The sequence below is a fragment of the Hevea brasiliensis genome, chromosome 13 (genome assembly GCF_030052815.1).
Source record: "Hevea brasiliensis isolate MT/VB/25A 57/8 chromosome 13, ASM3005281v1, whole genome shotgun sequence".
Taxonomy (NCBI): domain Eukaryota; kingdom Viridiplantae; phylum Streptophyta; class Magnoliopsida; order Malpighiales; family Euphorbiaceae; genus Hevea; species Hevea brasiliensis.
The window spans coordinates 44,118,910-44,136,681 of record NC_079505.1 but is presented as its reverse complement, the minus strand read 5'-3'; the positions used below and the strand labels follow the sequence as shown (position 1 = coordinate 44,136,681).

The window sequence follows — 17,772 nt, the reverse complement described above, 5'->3', positions numbered from 1 at the left end:
GCTGGTTCTGCTGATTGGACCATGAGAAATTTCGGTGGTTCCTCCATCCAGGGTTATAAATATTTGAATATGGATTGTTGGGCTGCCTTTGGTTAAAGTTTCCTCCATTATTCATATAGTTCATCTGTTCTGTGGAGGGTTCATTGAAATTGCTATATTCTGAACTATGTGTCCTCCTCTATAGCTGTCCTCATGTTGATTGTTTGTACCAACTGCGTTGGCTTGCATTCTTTCGAGTCTCTTTGTGAGCTGATCAAATTGAGCACTTATCATGCTTAGGGCGTCTACTTCTAGGACCCCTGCAGTTCTCCTTGCATTTCCTCTTTTATTTGACCACTCATAATTGTTGTATGCAACTTTTTCCAGAAGTTCAAGTGCTTATGTCACTGTTTTCTCCATTAGATCACACTCTGCAGCTGAATCAACTGTGCTCCTTGTAGAGGGTAGTAATCCATTATAGAAATTCTGCACTAATAGCCAATCTTCTATGCCAAGGTGTGGACATTCCTTCTGTAGGTCTTTATATCTTTCCCATGCGTCATAGAGTGATTCTCCTTCCTTTTGTCTGAAGGTGTTAAGCTCAAGCCTTAGTTTTGCAGTCTTTACAGGTGGAAAATACCTTGCTAGAAAAGCTTAAGAGAGGTTTTCCCAAGTGGTGAACGTTCTAGCCGATTGAGAAAGTAACCACTTCCTTGCTCTGTCTCGAAGGGAGAATGGGAATGCTCTGAGTCTTATTGCTTGTTTAGACACTCCATTCATCTTGAATGTGTCACGTAGGGCAAGAAAGCACTGGAGGTGATAGTGTGGGTCTTCTGTGGGTGAACCTGCAAACTGGGTTTGTTGAATCATTTGGAGCCATGCTGGTTTTAATTCAAAGTTGTTGGCTTCCACTGTGGGTCTAGTGACACTGGGCTGAAATCCTTGGACAGATGGAGCTCCGTAATCTCTCACGAGTCTTGGTCTGTCATTATTATCAGCCATGGTTGGAATTTCAGGATCTCCTTAACCGTGCTCTTAATGTTTCCTTTCCCTCCTGATGGCTTTCAGAGTTTTGTCTATCTCCGAATCACAGTCCAAAACTTCTTCTTCTGGCCTTGTTTTGGTCATATACCAGATTGGGTACTTGAGAGAAAAGAAGAGAAATACAACTAGTAAAATAAAATTAGATAATAAATATAATTGCCTAAATCAGCTAAACTGCTTATCGCTTGATATTATTAAAACTAAAAATTCCCCGGCAACGGCGCCAAAAGCTTGTTTCGCTATTTTGCAATTACTGCAAGTGCACGGATCGCTAACAAGTAATAATGTGATGAGTAGAGTATCATTCCATGAGGAATTTATTTAACAAGTACCAATCTACACAGTAATTTTGACTGTCTAGGCTATCGAATACTTAGGGAATGAAGTTTGTTAACCTTAAACACTAGAATGGTAAACTTGAAATGAAGTAATTTATTTTGGAACAATTCCGGAATTAAGATTTCACACCTGAATCTTGCTATGGATGTTATCTTATTTATTTACTAGTTTTGAGAATCGTTTACCTTGATGGAAATCAGTCCAAAGGTATCCTAAGTCCTCTCTCAAGGTACCTAGGGTGTATTCTAATCAACTTAAACCCGACTTTCATGGCGATCAGATTAATTAAAATCCCTTAAGGTATTTGATTAATTTTGAAGTTCCACAAAGGTATCAGCCTATGTCTAGGTCAGAATTCCTAGGTTCAAGATCTTGATTTTCTAATATAATCTTCACCTTTCAGTCCTTCAATTAATATCTATAATCAATACTAAGTAGGTACTAGCACATAGCATGCATTAAGATCACAAGAAATTAAATCAAGGAACGAATCTCAAATCCAATAAATAAAACATAATATTTATCCATAACAATGATTACAAGCATTACTCCCCCAATTCCAGAATATAAAAACTACTCACTCATGGTAAGTTCAACAAACATCATGATAAAAAGGTATAGACAGTAAAAAGAAATCATATAGAAGAAATAAAATGATAAAGATCCATTTAAGAAGATGGAATGAAGGAACCAAAGAAAGTTTGCAGCTTTGATCTTGTGGAACTTTGTCTAGAAGACTCCCCTTGATACTGATATTCTTCTCCTCAAAACTGCTGGAGAGAGTGCAAAATGCGAGTCTCTTTAAAACTCTTAAAAGTGTTGTTCGAGCCCCCTTTTGGATGTTTTCTCTTTCTATTTATAATAGTCATTCTAGGGTTAGGTCCTTTTTTAGTCCCAAAAGCCTTAGGAATCCAATTTGAATCCATAAACAAGAGTTGGAATTCGGGTTTGAAAATTGGCTACCGCAAGGTACACGGCCCGTGTGTCACTACACGGGTCCCAAGGTGTAGGGCCGTGTAACTTACTGGAGTGGAACTACGGAGTCTTGCATTGGCACAGAAAGTTACATGGGTCTGGTTACGCGAGCCGTATACTATTGTTCCCATAAGGTTCTCCAAGCTTGCACCCCGCAGAGACATGGGTCCCTGCAGATTACATGGGTCTAATTTGACGACCCGTGTACTTTTGTTTTTCCATTGACTATTTGGCTTTCTTCTGGCAGAAAGTTACAAGGGTCTAGGGCTTGGCTTACACGACTCGTATACTTTGTATCAGCAGCAATACTCAGTCTCTTGACCTCTCCAAGCTTCCTTTTGCGCTCCTATACTGTGGGGCTTTACCCAAATACCTGAAATGATGCAGAAAACGTGGAATTAAGGGCTTGACAATAGAAATTATAAAAACTAATGAAATCAACTACTATGCTTTGAAATACTTGCCTAAATGCTATGAGATAGTATATAAATGTGCTTGAAAACATCTATACAATTCAAGTGTATCAGTTGTCGCAAGGACTCTGCAATTGCCAGACGATTCTCACCAAAGTGGAAAAAGTGAGGAGTCACCACTTTAATTTTAAGAGAAATTAAAGGAAACCATCTGTAAAAATAAATTAAGAACCACTTTGAAAACAGAGATTCTAGGTTCGGAGTCCATATACGAGTAGGAAAGGTGTTAGGCACCCCACCTCGTCCCTTAACAAGGGTAAGCAGATTTAATGATGTGCTCTTTATAAATTGAAATTGATAATTTAGGGGGTAAGAATGATGATGTTAATCCTTTGTAATGGATAAAAGGAATGTTTAATAGTTCACTATTATGGGTTGCTCAAGAACAAGAGTACATGAGATGACCATTCAGTGAATAGGTGTTGTATAATGGGTATTTTAAGGATTAATATGAATACTGAAGTTGTGGTATTTTTAGGGGGAATTTTGCCTCATAAATATGAGTGCCTTGAGGAGGACCTTCTAACAGGCCTCAACATAATATTCGGGATACTTTGGAGGAACTCTCACGCAGACCCGTTGTTTAGAACATATAGAGAGTTTTGTAATAAAAGTATTAGGATTGAAAGGGAAAGGACTCTCTCCCACTCTGAAACATTTTATATTAATTTTAGTTGAGAATTCAGGAAAGGACTCTCTCCCGATCTCTTGATATATTTTGTTAAAGTTCAAGCTGAGACGTCGGGTAAGAACTCTCCCCCAATCTCTTAGTGTATTTCATTAAAAATTTAAGTTGAGAACTTTGGGTAAGAACTCTCTCCCGATCTCTTAATATATTTTATTAAAAAGTTAAGCTGAGGACTTGGGTAAGAACTCTCTCCCGATCTCTTAATATATCTTATTAAAAGTTTAAGCTGAAAGCTCAGGTGAAAACTCTTTCCCGATCTCTCAATGTATTTTGTTGAAAATTTAAGCTGAGAACTTGGGTAAGAACCCTCTCCCGATCTCTTAATATATTTTATTAAAATTTTAAGCTGAGAGCTCAGGTAAGAACTCTCTCCCGATCTCTCAATATATTTTGTTGAAAATCTAAGCTAAGAACTCGGGTAAGAACTCTCTCCTGATCTCTTAATATATTTTATTAAAGCTCATTGAGAACTCGGGTGAGATCTCTCTCCCGATCTCCTGTATTTATAAGAATGGTGTTTTATTAGAATTTTAAACTAGGGATTCAGGTAAGGGTTCTATCCCGATCCCTTTGATATTGGAAAGAATTATCGAAGGCACAGAAACCCCTGTGAAAGGCTTTTCCTAGACTATGGAATTTTATAACTGGATGGCGAACGTTGAGCTGAACTCCTTGCCGATCTTCCGTGTGATTGCTTTATTTGAACTCTTTGGTTTTAGACTCCGTCCCTTTTTGGGTTGCCTGCCCGAGGTCCAAACTTTGTCTCAATTCCTGATCCACTGTCTTATCGCTTGGGCTCTCTCCAGGACCTAATCTCGTAACTTATTTTCTCATCTCGCCCCCTTTAGCTTATTCTAACTTTTCTATAACTACTTGAGTCACGCTCATTTCCCTATTATTTTTATTTGTTTGGACTAAAAGCTACAGGTTTAATACTTTTACCTGTACTCTTTAGAGTATTTATGAGTCGCCGATGACTCGAACATTTGTTTTCGAGGGAAATAAAAGTGAGGTGACGATAAAGATGAAATTTGTGAACGAATAAAAAAAGACAAAGATAATGATCACAAGCTAAGATAACCTATTCTAAGACTCGGCGTGATTAGATACCTTAAAAAGAAAAAACACTTAAGAAAACGAACCAAGGATTTTCAACAAACGATAGGTTAGATGCTTACCTATAGAAAGTAGGGATAACGGGTGAGCCAACGCCGGTATCAGCAAATCTTAGGGAGCTGAAGACTGAGACGGCCAAAAAACTAAAGTTGACCCGAGGTGATTGGGATGAAGTGGAGTGAAGTTGAGCTCATAGGACAATGCACAGATACTAAAAATGAGAATCATAGGATTTAAAACTCTTTTGTATGAGATACTCCAGAAAACTAGTTTCTAAAGTTTCTCAAAGCTTTGAGAGCTTTGAATGACAGGCAATAAGGCTATATCAAAGTTCAGAGTATTTCCACGATAATCACCACCTCCACCTTTCTATAGTATTGCATGCAGGTATTTATAGGGAATGGGTGCTCAAAATGGAGGGTCAGGATCTTATCAGGAGGAGACAAAAGGCCTAGATTCAAAAGGACATAATCTGATGTCTAGGAATTAAAGAGAATCAAAATTAAGGGTCAGGATTTCGTTCAGAATTTCTGTCCTTTCACCCCTTAATCCAACACTCAAGGGGCTTGCCTTACAAAATGGATCTAAAGGTTGGGAACAAAAAGCGCCGAATTTGTCATCTGTTTTTGATTTGAAGGCTCCAAATCCATCCTTACAATTATAATCAACGGTGTAGAATGAGATGTACTGGGCTGCTTTAACCATTTGGAATTTGGTGACTAGGAGTGCATCCTTACAAATGAGATGTGTGGCAAGGATTAGATCATGCCTGCAATGCTTTAACTAACTCGGATCTGACGGTGAAGGGAGCTAATTAAAGGTCATGATCAGAAGTTATTTACCTCCCTCAGTTCTTTGATCTCTATAGGTCGTCCCTCGCTTTTCCGATCTTCCCATTGTGACTGACCAATTTTAGGGTTATTATTCCGATCTCTATCTCTAGAATTTGGTCCCTTCTTACTTCTCGATCTCTCTTATTTTTTGATCTCTCCTTTCAATCTAACATGTATCAGTCAAAGCAATAAATTCTTCAGTTACTGATGCATCCTTTTCGAGTTCTGTATGCAATAAATGCCAGGGCCATATATATATATGCTGATGAATTTTCCTTTACATACTCACAACTTTCTTTGGTGAATCTTCAATGTTTTATTTCTCAGTTCTTGGCCTTTCTGGCAAGAATTCTTCTCATGACAACCACTTTAATCTTTTTCCAAATGCTTTCTTTGTTCATCTCCTAAAAATGAGCGATTCCAGTGATCAGAGGTTCATGAGGGTGTCATCTGATGATGGTGAGGGAATTGGACTAATTGATCGATCAAGGTTGAAACTAACTGCCACATCGATCTCAAGTTAGCCCATCGGTATGGCTTGTAGACCGTTCTCTGTCAAGAGGACTGCTAATTTCAATCTTAATATTGGTGACCGCCTTTTGAAGTTCATTTGGCTCCTCACCATCTTGAGGGTCCCAATTGTAGTTCGGTTCAGATCAATGACATCGATAATGACACCGCTCAATATCCTGAGAGTCATAGTCACCCCATCTGAGCTGTACATTTGCCCAGTATTTATTGCTAGCTTTCTGATCAAACACATCTTTTGATTCAGCCACAAGACTAGGCTTTGACATAAGCCAACATTCTAGGCTTAGGAGTGGTCTAAGTTAAAATGTAGTGCTGATTTTGAGAGATCGCCAAATCATGTAATCTAATCTTTTGAGAGATTGCCCAAATGATGTAATCTGTTCTTGAGAGATCGCCCAAATGATGTAATCTGATCATTTGGAAATGAAATGAAATTTCACTTGAATGTTTTTGTTTTATTATTGCATTGGTTATTATTCCGATCTCTGATAAATGTGCCCGATCTGATCCCTAGACGAATCGCCATTTGTTGATCCATTGGTTCAAAACCCTGTTCGATCTGATGACCTTCGTTAACCGATCTCATTTGTCCGACCTTTTACTGTGTTTCTAGAACTTTCTTTTGACGTGTTATTGGAACGGCCCTGTTCCGCTAACCGATGCATCACTTGGGGCTTAGTGAACATTTAATGCTCAGGCGGGTATAAATAGGGAGGAGGTTAGCCATTTGTTCCTTATGTTATTTTCAGACCTTCCTCTAGCGACTTCGACACTCTCCCTTGTTTTCTAGAGTTTTTTGGCGCCGATTTATACTCTAGTAAAAGTTTTTATCTTTTTCTAATTGGTTTCACTTTTGTTCTCTGAAAATGAGTGGTACCAATAGTCAGAGAGCTGCTAGTCCTCCTTTCGTTCATATCTCATGGACATCGGATGAAGGTGAGGTCGCTAGACAGAGAGAGCGAATTGAACCTTCTACAACCTTTGTCCCAGCCCATGGCCGGGCAACTAAATCAAAACAAGCGTCTTCTTTAGGGAAAGAGAACTTACCCGTAGACGAGTTGCCATCGGTTCTCAAGGCGACCGATCTCTAGTCCATTAGCCAAGAGTACAACCTTCGAACTAACTCCTTCGAGCTTATCAGATGTCATGGCGATCTCCAAGCTAATCATTTCTTTGAAGAAAATGACCTGATCATGGTATATGAAGAACAATTGAAGGTTGGGCTTCGGTTTCCCCTGAACGAATTCTTTAGAGCCATTCTGAAGTTCCATCATGTCTGTGTAGCCCAAGTGTACCCGAACTCCTGGCGGACTCTAATGGCTTTTAGAGGTTTATACCGAGCTAAAAAGCTCAAGCCTACAACAAAGGTTTTTGCTGAGTTGCATAGGCTTGCTCGACAGAAGGAAATTGAGTATTGGTTTTTCCAAGCCAAGCCGAACTATGGGCTTTTCACCGATCTTCCTTCTTCATTAAAGAATTAGAAATTTTGGTTCTTCATATTGAGGAGTAAGGACTCGAATGGCTTTGAGGATATCCCACGCAGTTGACTGTATCCGGTTCCTTTAATTCCAAAGAAGATCGCCCTAAATAAGGATGAGGACGTTATGGTAAAGGAATTGAAGGATCAGGCGGCCACTCATAAGTATTCGTGTTTAGATGCGGTTATGGCCGAATTGAAGTGGTGGCTAATGCAAATGATAGCCCATGAGGATTATGAGCTGCAGCTCTCTAACCTAAGACCCGAGATTGGTATAACCTAAATCTTCAGTCTCTTAACTTTGGTGATCTCACTAACTTATTCTCTGTGCAGGTATGGCAGGATGTAAGAGCGCGAAGGAGAGCCACAAGTGAAAAAGGGAGGTCGCTGGGAAAGTATGAGAAATGAAAGCTGCTGCTGCCTCCCAGACGCCAAGGCGGGACTCAGTAGAAGTGCTGGGCTCTTTGTTCCGACCTCAGCCAACCCCAGAGGTAGAGATCGCTCCTTCCCCTTCTCGGCAAGCTAAACCACTGCCTCCGCCGGTTTCTTCAAGTGTAGAAGGAGGGTCTTCTCGACCAACCGTAAGGACCCTCTCTTGTGGTGCTCAGGTCCTCATCCACTCCTTGCAAAAGAATCGCTCAGTTCGGGGGAATCCTTACTTGGCCAAGGTCCTGAGTCCCACCATCTGCTTTCAAGAGGATAAGAATAAATTGGTTCCGAATCGCATTGACAATCTCTTGGCTCAGACGATGAGCTTGAGTGTAGAGAGCATTGTGAACCAATATATAATTAGACAAAAGGCCCATCTCTTGAGACAGGAAATTCTAAAGGCGGTCTAGGATGCAGCTTCAGCCAGAGTCCAACTTTCGTCTGCTCAGGACCACATCACCCAAATTGAAGATTGGACAAAGTCTTACGAGGATAGGATAGCTGAACTGGAGTGGGAACTTAAAGATGCTTGGCCCTGCTGATCTGCCAATGTCACTCGCCTTACTGAAGAGATCAAAGTGAAAGAAGAAGAGGTCGTAGCAAGAGAAGCTGGTACTTATGTGAATGCTCATGGCGATCTTCTGGCTGAGCTTGTGAGGCACTATCCTGAGGAAGACTTCTCCTGGATAGTGGATCTCGTCCCCAGAGGTGAAGAGGAGAGCGAGGAGGAGCCTGAGAGAGAGAAAGAGAGAGTGATAGAACTGATAATGTACTCGGAGAGCAGGTTAGGGGAGACCCTCTTGCCGAATGACTTGTAAATTTTTATTTTAAAATGAATCTAAGTCTTTTTCATGTTCAATTTCTTGATGAGATCGGAAAGCATCCAAACCAAATTGCCTGATTACTTAATCAATTGAATGCAGTTGAACATTAAGCCCGAGATCAATTATTAATCATAAAACATCAAGCCACTCCAAGAGATCGGAAAAACATTACACGTGAATAAGAGATCAGACGGAACCATGACTAAATATTGAATGAAACTTTAAAACATTCGAAGAGTGATTTGATAGAATTGTAAAGATTTGAAAATGACTTGAGCTTTTTAAGGTCGGAATCATTATTTAGGGATCGGATAAAACCTTAGCTTAGCTTGAAGAATGTTTAGACAATTTGATCGAGATATCTGATCACAATACCATATGCAAATCTAGAATTTTGAGGTATTTGAACATAGAGAGATCGGAAAATAAAATCATGCAAGATTGAATGGTCCGGATGTCCAATATCGATTCGAACACATCAGATAAAGGCCAAGAGATCGGAAAGCAATCTAACTTGAACGTGAGATCAATTTATTCCGAAGACAAGCCATTGGTTAGTTCGAAAAAGCTACCTGTGATCGGGTCATCGATCGAGAATGGACAACATAATGAAGTTTCAATTTTTAAAAGAACCTTGCATTTAAGGGTTGACCAAAATATGCCGCATACAGCTACCCGTTTGTACATAATTTCTATTAAAGAGAATTAAATTCTCTTGTATAGGAATCATGTAAAGATTTAGAACCATATTTTGGGCAGCTAGGAAATTAGAATTCGGAGGTTAAAAATTGAAATAAGCTCAGATCTCGAATAACAGGAAATTAAAGTGCTTAAAATTAAAAATCAACTTGGCTCTTGAACCCAGAGGTTGGTAACAGGAAATTAAATGCTGAAAGTTAAAATCAACTTGGATCTTGAATCCAGAGGTTGATGACAAAAATTAAATGTTGAAAGTTAAAATTAACTTGGATCTTGTACATAGAGGCTGATGATAGGAAATTAAATGCTAAAGATTAAAATCAATGTGGATCTTGAACCCAGAGGTTGATGACAGGAAATTAAATGCCGAAAAGGAAAATCAACTTGGATCTTGAACCCAGAGGTTGATGACAGGAAATTAAATGCTGAAGATTAAAATCAACTTAGATCTTGAACCCAGAGGTTGATGAAAAGAAATTAAATGCCAAAAATGATGACAAGAAATTAAATGCTGAATATTAAAATCAACTTGGATCTTGAACCCAGAGGTTGATGATAGGAAATTAAATGCTGAAAGTTAAAATCAACTTGGATCTAACTTAGCCAACTATCGTAAATAAATTTTGTGTATATACCTCAAATGCTCGTAAAGCAAATCTGATGCATGGTGTTATTCCAAACAAAGTTTACTTAACAAGATCCTAAAGACAAACGATTGATGGAGAAGGCCAGGACAAGTTACAAGGCTTGGCCCATGATTTTCTCTAACACCCCTTTTTGGCTTTTACTTCTTACCATTTCTGACTAAAAGTGCCCTTTTGGGTTTTCACTCCTAGTTGTTTCTTTTTTTTTTTTTTTTTTAGAAGCATCCTTACAAGTTTTCGCTTCTTAGATGCACCAGTTGCCTGATGATTATTTGCTCTCCTGTAAATCTCAAAGTAAAGTATATAAAGTTACCTGTGTTTCGATTCTCCTTATATAAAAAGCTTTCAACAAATTAATAGTGCATAAACCAAAGTGGATAAAATATGCACAAATTTATTCATAGTGTAAAAATATAATTATACCGTGGTTTTATGATAAAAAATATGAAGGTACAACTTTATGAAAAAGGGTACAAGGATAAATCTCACAAATGCTCTTAGTTGACTTTGAAGTCTCGCAATTGCCATCATTTCAAGTGACCTTCTGCAAAGTGTGCTGTGCATTTTACTATCCCCAGATCTTGGAATCCTCTTTGTTTCTTTGTTGTCTTTGGCTAAAAGTGCCCTTTCGGGTTTTCACCCCTAGCCCCTCTTTTTTTTTTTTGGCGTCCTTTTGGATTTCACCCTTCTCTCATTTTGCAAAAAGCGTCCTTTAAGGTTTTTGCCTTCTTTCCCTCATTTTGCTAGGAGTGCCCATTCGGGTTTTCACTCCTACATTTTTTTATGCATAATATCTTTTCACGGCATCTAAATTCACCAGCCTCGGCAATTCTTCCCCATCCATGTGAGTTAAGATGAGTGCCCCACCAGAAAATGTTTTTTTAACCACATAAAGCCCTTCATAAGTTGGTGACCATTTACCTCAGGGATCACTTTGATTTGGGATGATATTCTTTAGAACTAGATCTTCTGATTGGAATTCTCGCGGGCGTACGTTCTTATCGAATGCTTTGGCTATCCTTCTTTGGTACAGCTGACCGTGGCATACTGTTGTTTGTCTTTTCTCATCTATCAAATTCAACTGGTCTAATCTTGATTGAACCCATTCTGTCTCATCTAGTTCTACCTCTTTTAGAATCCTTAAAGAAGGAATTTCTACCTCAATTGGCAGAACAACTTCCATCCCATAGACTAGCAAATATGAATTGCCCCGGTTGATGTTCGTACCGTAGTTCGGTAGGCATGAAGCACAAAGGGAAGCATGTCATGCAAATCTTTATAAGTGATTGTCATTTTTCTAATTATCTACTTGAGATTTTTATTGGCAGCTTCTATAGCTCCATTCATCTGGGGTCGATATGGCGATGAATTGAGATGCCGTATCTTGTATTGATCACACAACTTCTGAATCTTCGGACCATTCAGATTTTTGGCATTATCAGTGACAAACTTCCCCAGAAGACCATACCGACAGATAATATTATTCTTAAAGAATTTCAGAAAGGTATTCTAAGTGATGTGAGCATATGACTCACTTTCACCCATTTAGTAAAGTAGCCGATGGCTACTAAAATGAATCTGTGCCCATTGGATGCTTTCATATTAATCAGCTCGATCACATCAATCCCCCACATTGCAAATGGCCACGGTGAGGCAAGATTGTAGAGCTGACGAGGTGGGACATTTATCTGATTAGCGTAAACTTGGCATTTGTGACACTTTCGCAAGTACTCAATGCAATCTTTTTCCAAGGTGGTCCAGAAGTAACCCCGACTTAAGATATGCTTTGCCATCATATACCCATTGCTATGAGTAGCGCAGTTCCCCTCATGGGTTTCAAATAGAATTCTTCTTGCTTCTTTGGCATATACACACCTCAATAATTCACCATTGGAGCTTCTCTTGTACAAGATTTCTCCACTGGGGAAGTATCCCATTTCTAATCTTCTGATCATTCTCCTTTTGTTTCTGTTTACCTCAGGGGATATTTCCTATTTTTGATGTAAACTCAGACATCATGATACCAGGGTTTGCCATTTGTTTCTTCTTCGATCATAAAGTAGTATGCCGGCTCACTTCTTGCTTTGATTTGCAATAACTGCGTTATTTGCCCTTCCTCCATCTGAGTCATCACTGCTAGAGTAGCTAAGGCATCAGCAAATTGGTTTCTTGTCCCGACTCAAGTGAGTGAAAGAGATCTCCTCAAATTCCTTGATTAGTTCGAGGAGATATTTTTAATACGGGATCAGTTTTGGATCTTTAGTTTGTCATTCCCCTTTGACTTGGTAAATGATCAAAGCTGAATCCCCATACACCTCTAATTTCTTTTTCTTCATTTCTATGGCCACCTATAAGCCGCTCACATAGGCTTTATATTCTGCTACATTGTTTGTGCAGTCAAACCTCAGCTTAACAGCTATTGGGAAATGTCTCCCATCTGGGGCAACCAGCACTGCTTCGATCCCATTACCAGCTAAATTGATCGCTCCATCAAAATACATTTCCCATACATCATTTGGACCCTCAGCATCATTGCTCACTGCATTAATATATTCGTCTGGGAATTCAAAATCTAGGGCTTTGTAATCATTGATTAGGTTCTTAACCAGGAGGTCAGCTATCACACTCCCTTTTACTACTTTTCTTGTCATATAGACTATTTCATACTAAGAAAGTATGACCTGCCATTTTGCTAATCTCCCAAGTATGAAAGGGCTTTTAAACACATACTTGATCGGATCCATCCAGGAGATGAGCCATGTTTTATGATTCAACATGTAATGTTTGAGCCGATTCGCTGTCCAACCCAACGCACAACAGGTTTTTTTCTAGGGATGAGTATCTCAACTCGCAGTCGTTAAATTTCTTGCTCAAATAGTAAAAAACTCGTTCTTTCCTCCTGGTATCATCATGCTGTCCTAGAACATAACCCATCGAGCTCTGCTGAATTGCCATATACAGAATTAATGGCCTACCCGTCACTGGAGGAACCAGTACTGGCGGATTTGACAAGTACTGCTTAATCCTTTCGAAAGCCTCTTGACAAGCTTGGTCCCATTTGGTCGTATTATTCTTTCTAAGTAACTTGAAAATGGGTTCAGCCTTGGCGGTGAGGTTAGAGATGAATCTCAAGATGTAGTTCAACTTTCCCAGGAAACTACACATATCCCTTTCCATTTATAGGGAGGACATCTCTTGGATGGCTCGAATTTTGTCTGGATCTACCTCTATTCCCTTCTCACTTACTATAAATCCCAACAACTTTCCTGATTTTGCCCCAAACACACATTTAGCCAGGTTCAACTTCAGCTGATATTTTCTGAGCCTTTCAAACACTTTTCTTAATACCTGTACATGGCTTTCAGTCCCCCTGGATTTAATGATCATGTCATCCACATAAACTTCTACTTCTTTATGCATCATGTCATGAAATAACGTGACCATGGCACGTTGGTAAGTAGCCCCTGCATTCTTTAGCCCAAAGGGCATCACCCGGTAGCAAAAGACTCCCCACTGGGTGATGAAGGTGGTCTTTTCTTTGTCGTCATTGTCCATCAAAATCTAGTTATATCCTGAGGCTTCGTCAATACATGAGCATCTCTCCAATCTTGCAGCATTGTCTACTAGTACATCTATATGTGGAAGAAGGAAATCATCTTTCAGGCTCGCCTTATTGAGATCCCTGTAGTCAACGCATACCCTTACTCTGCCATCTTTCTTCATTACAGGGACAACGTTAGCTACCCATTCTGGGTATTCTACTACTTCTAGGAATCCAGCATCATATTGCTTTTTAACTTCATTCCTGACTTTGAGTAGGGTGTTTCAATTTTTATTTAACTGGGATTGTTCTAGGGATCAAAGGAATCTTATGCATGACAATCTGAGGATCCAGTCCTGGCATGTCATTATAGCCCCAAGCGAATATGTCGATGAATTCCTTTAGCAGTTGGATCATGTCTTCTAGTTCTTCATTATTCATGATTATAAGTTCCCTTTTATTTTCCTCTGTCCCCAAATTCAAAGTATTCATTTCATCTCCACAGGGTACTAGAGTGGGTTCATCTGCTTCTCCCGACTCTTTCACAGGCTCTTCTTCAGGATTACTTGAATCAATGGCAATTATGGGACTCTCAAAGTTAACATAAGGGATTTCGGAGTTGATTGGATTATCATGGAGGGGTTGGTCAATGGTCTTGGAGAAGTGAAAATGGATCATATTAAAGATTGAATTTTTACAATGAACTTTTCAAAAGAAAATATTGACACGGAGTTCGAGAAATGCGCTATTAATTTGTTAATTGCTTAATCATAAAAAGAGGTCCATTTACAGAATTACACTTGACACCACGGACAAAGTAATCAAGTGTTGATAACAAAATATGTTTTACTCAAAATAAAGCATAGGGATATCTTTAGCTTCCCAATTGTCAAGCTCTTGTCCCTCTTTGGTATGTAAGATCAGTATTTCGGACATAGAATCCAGGTGCAGGACATTGATAGATGATTCTGAGGGAGATTCTCTATCCTCTTCTTTTAAGTTCTCAATGATTGGTCTGGTGAAAACGTCTGAGATTTTCGGGACGTCTTTCTTCATTTTGAGAGGTTTGTCGAATCTCTGATCCTTGAGTAGGTTTCTCATCCGGAACCTTCTATCAGTCAAAGCATCCTTATCATATCCCAATCCTGAGCGGCCATTCCTCTGAGCGGCTGACACGGGTTCGATAATTCCTTGCAGGGTAACACCTAATCCCTTGCCCTTTTCATACCCATTTTTCAGCATTACTTTTGCAACCATGACTGCAGCTCCCCTGTCTCCCAGAACAGTTCCTTGTAGCTCTAAAGCTTGAAATGAGCTTTTTAGAGATCATTCAGTCCTTTCCACATAAGGAACTGATTGTGGCTTGGTGACTAACATAGCTTCTTCGCCTCTTACCATAATGATTTTGCCATTCATGACATATTTGATCCTCTGGTGCAGAGTTGAAGGCACTGCGTTTGCTGAATGGATCCAGGGCCTTCCTAACAGCATAGTGTATATTGGTTCAATATCCATTACCTGGAATGTTACATTGAAAGTACATGCCCCTATTTGAAGCGGCAAATCAATGTCTCCTAACACATCTCTCTTCGTGCCATCAAACGCCCTCACAATCATAGAGCTTTAGCATATTCCAGAAGTGTTTATCGGGAGCCTTGCCAGGGTTGCATTGGGCAAGACATTAAGTGCTGAGCCATTATCAATTAAAACTTTAGCAACCAAACAACCTTTACACTTAACTGTCACATGCAGAGCCTTAGTGTGCTTCAAGCCAGCCGGGTCTATTTCATCTTCTGAGAAAGTGACGAAATACGATGCGTGAATTTGTCTGGCTATCTTTTCAAATTGCCCCAGTGTGATGTCTGGGGTTACAAAGGCCTAGTCCAGAACCTTCTATAAGACGTGGTAATGCACTTCCGAGCTCAGTATTAATGACAGCAAGGAGATTTGAGCAGGTGTCTTCTTTAATTATTCAATTACATCGTACTCACTCTGCTTCATGATTTGCAACAGTAGTTCATCTTCTTCCTTCCTCCCACTGGATTCCCCCTTCTCTACTACTTTTTCCACCTGACTCTCCTACTTTTGCTTTCCCTTTACTTTTCTTTTCCTCAGTGCTGTAACACCTCCCACTTCTAGTAATAAATTCTACTTTTGGATTTGGAGAGTCATTTGTTAGCGCAGGTTCTGATATGAATTGGGGAGTAGAGTCATTGGAGGGACCTGCATAGGTCATTTTGAAGTGAGCATGAGGAGTGAAACATGGTTTAGGGATGGTGATGGGTTGAGTGTAGGTATGATTGAGGGTAGGGATGGAAGTACTGCTAGATGCACTCTGTGTATAAACTTGGAAATTATAATTCCAAGGCACAGCACGGGTATTAGTAACAGGCAGCTGTGGTGGGGTGCGTATGATTATCTGAGGTGGTGCCGACGGTGTTGATGTGACGGGAATAGAAAAAAACATTTTTGGAGCAAATCTTGAGATGTATTTTCCATAAATGGCGGTGTTTACTTCCTTTTCTTCTTTTGATTTTAATTGGCACCTCAAGATTTTTAGCGATATTATCCTCTGGATTTCTTCCTTAAATTCATTGCAACTCTGCAATCCATGATTGTTTACTCCATGATAAGGGCATCCTGAGCCCGATAGATCATTTCCAGATTTATGCCCATAAGGATGTATGTAACACCCTCCCCGTAGCAACTCCGTACATTCTACTGTTCCGGTGACCGGTGTCGGTCCGGACAGCTAGAACGTCCGGAAAAATATTTAAACTAAAGTCAGGAACCATAATTAACTCAAATATTAACAAGAAAAATTTAGTAAAAATTTTAGAAATAAAATACAACCAAGTAAAACGAGCCGGTGCCCAAGCGATGGGTAACCGGAGGGAAGTTGCGGTTTTCGCAACGAGGAGCCCTAGACCCGGGGAAAAAATTATAAAATAATTTTTGGGACTCCAGAGAAGGGTAATTGAGGTTCCCATGGCATTAGAATGCCAAGAAAATACCTAGAAAAATTTTTCAATCGGTACAGACGATTTTGACCCGTTAAGCCAAACGGAGGGCATTTTGGTCATTTCGCCTTCCGAGGTGATTTTTGGCCGACTTATCCAGTTGAGTAAATAATTAATATGACATAAAATATGAATTAATGTTGATGAAAAATTTATTAAAAATGAGAAATGAAAGTAAGAAAACAAAAGTAAGAAGAAAAGTAAGTAAATGGGAATTATGATGTCATTAAGAAAAACTATGGCCAATCAAAATTTAGCCATTATTTGACTAACTAATAAAGAGATAAAAGAAGACCTAAACAATTAAAAAACCAGCTGCTTTCTTCTTCTTCTTCTTCCTTAAAAACGTGATCCTCTCTTCTTCCTCCCTCCATGAAAATTTTCTTTCATTACCTCCATTTCCCATGAGTTTCCACCACTAAACCCTAACCCCTTTCATTAAACCTTGACCATATCACTTGGAGAAGCTTTTGGCAGCCAAGAAAAGGAAGAAAAGTGAGGTTTAGGGCTTTGGAAATTCTGCCCAAACAAGGTTAGTGCACTTATACCCATTAAACTCTTTAATTCCATGATTTTGGACTTGAACTTAGTAAGATTTGTAGTTTAAATGAACAAAAAACCTATGGGTATGAACACTTCAATTTCGGCAAACCTAAGAAGAACCAATAAGGGAGTGTTTTGAATGTTTTTAATGGACTTAGCATGAGTTGGAGATTGTATTTAAGTTATATAATTACCTAGATGTTTAACTAGGGTGTTAATGGAGGTTTATGGGTAAATTGCCTTGGACACTAGGGTTTTGAAGCATGAAAAATTGATTTGGCTTACCAACCTATTAAAGAACACTCTAATGGTCAATAAGTGACCATTTGAGGTATGTTGGCCACAAATTGAACTTAAAAATGCTATGGCAAAGTGAGGTTGCTGGCTGCCCTATGACAGCAGCATAGGGATTGAAAATTCAGTCCCTTTGCACTGCCATAACTTGGGCAGTGTTAGTCCAATTGAAGTTTGGCCAATTGGACATGAAACTAGGCTTATAATGGCACATTTTTTCTGAAGAAACCATGCCCAAAAGACCAAAGCAAGAGGACCAAAACTTGGCCCCAATCCGAACCCCCAAATCGCCTCAGAGAATTGACCAAATGAACAGTAACTGT

General features: G+C 39.4%; 1 non-coding gene across 1 annotated transcript; it reads left to right on the top strand.

Annotated features, from left to right (window-relative positions):
- The first annotated feature begins 487 nt into the window (after positions 1-487).
- Positions 488-594, top strand: LOC131172376 (small nucleolar RNA R71). Its single transcript, XR_009142856.1, has one exon. It is a non-coding gene; the product is annotated as a small nucleolar RNA R71 (small nucleolar RNA).
- Positions 595-17,772: the final 17,178 nt, after the last annotated feature.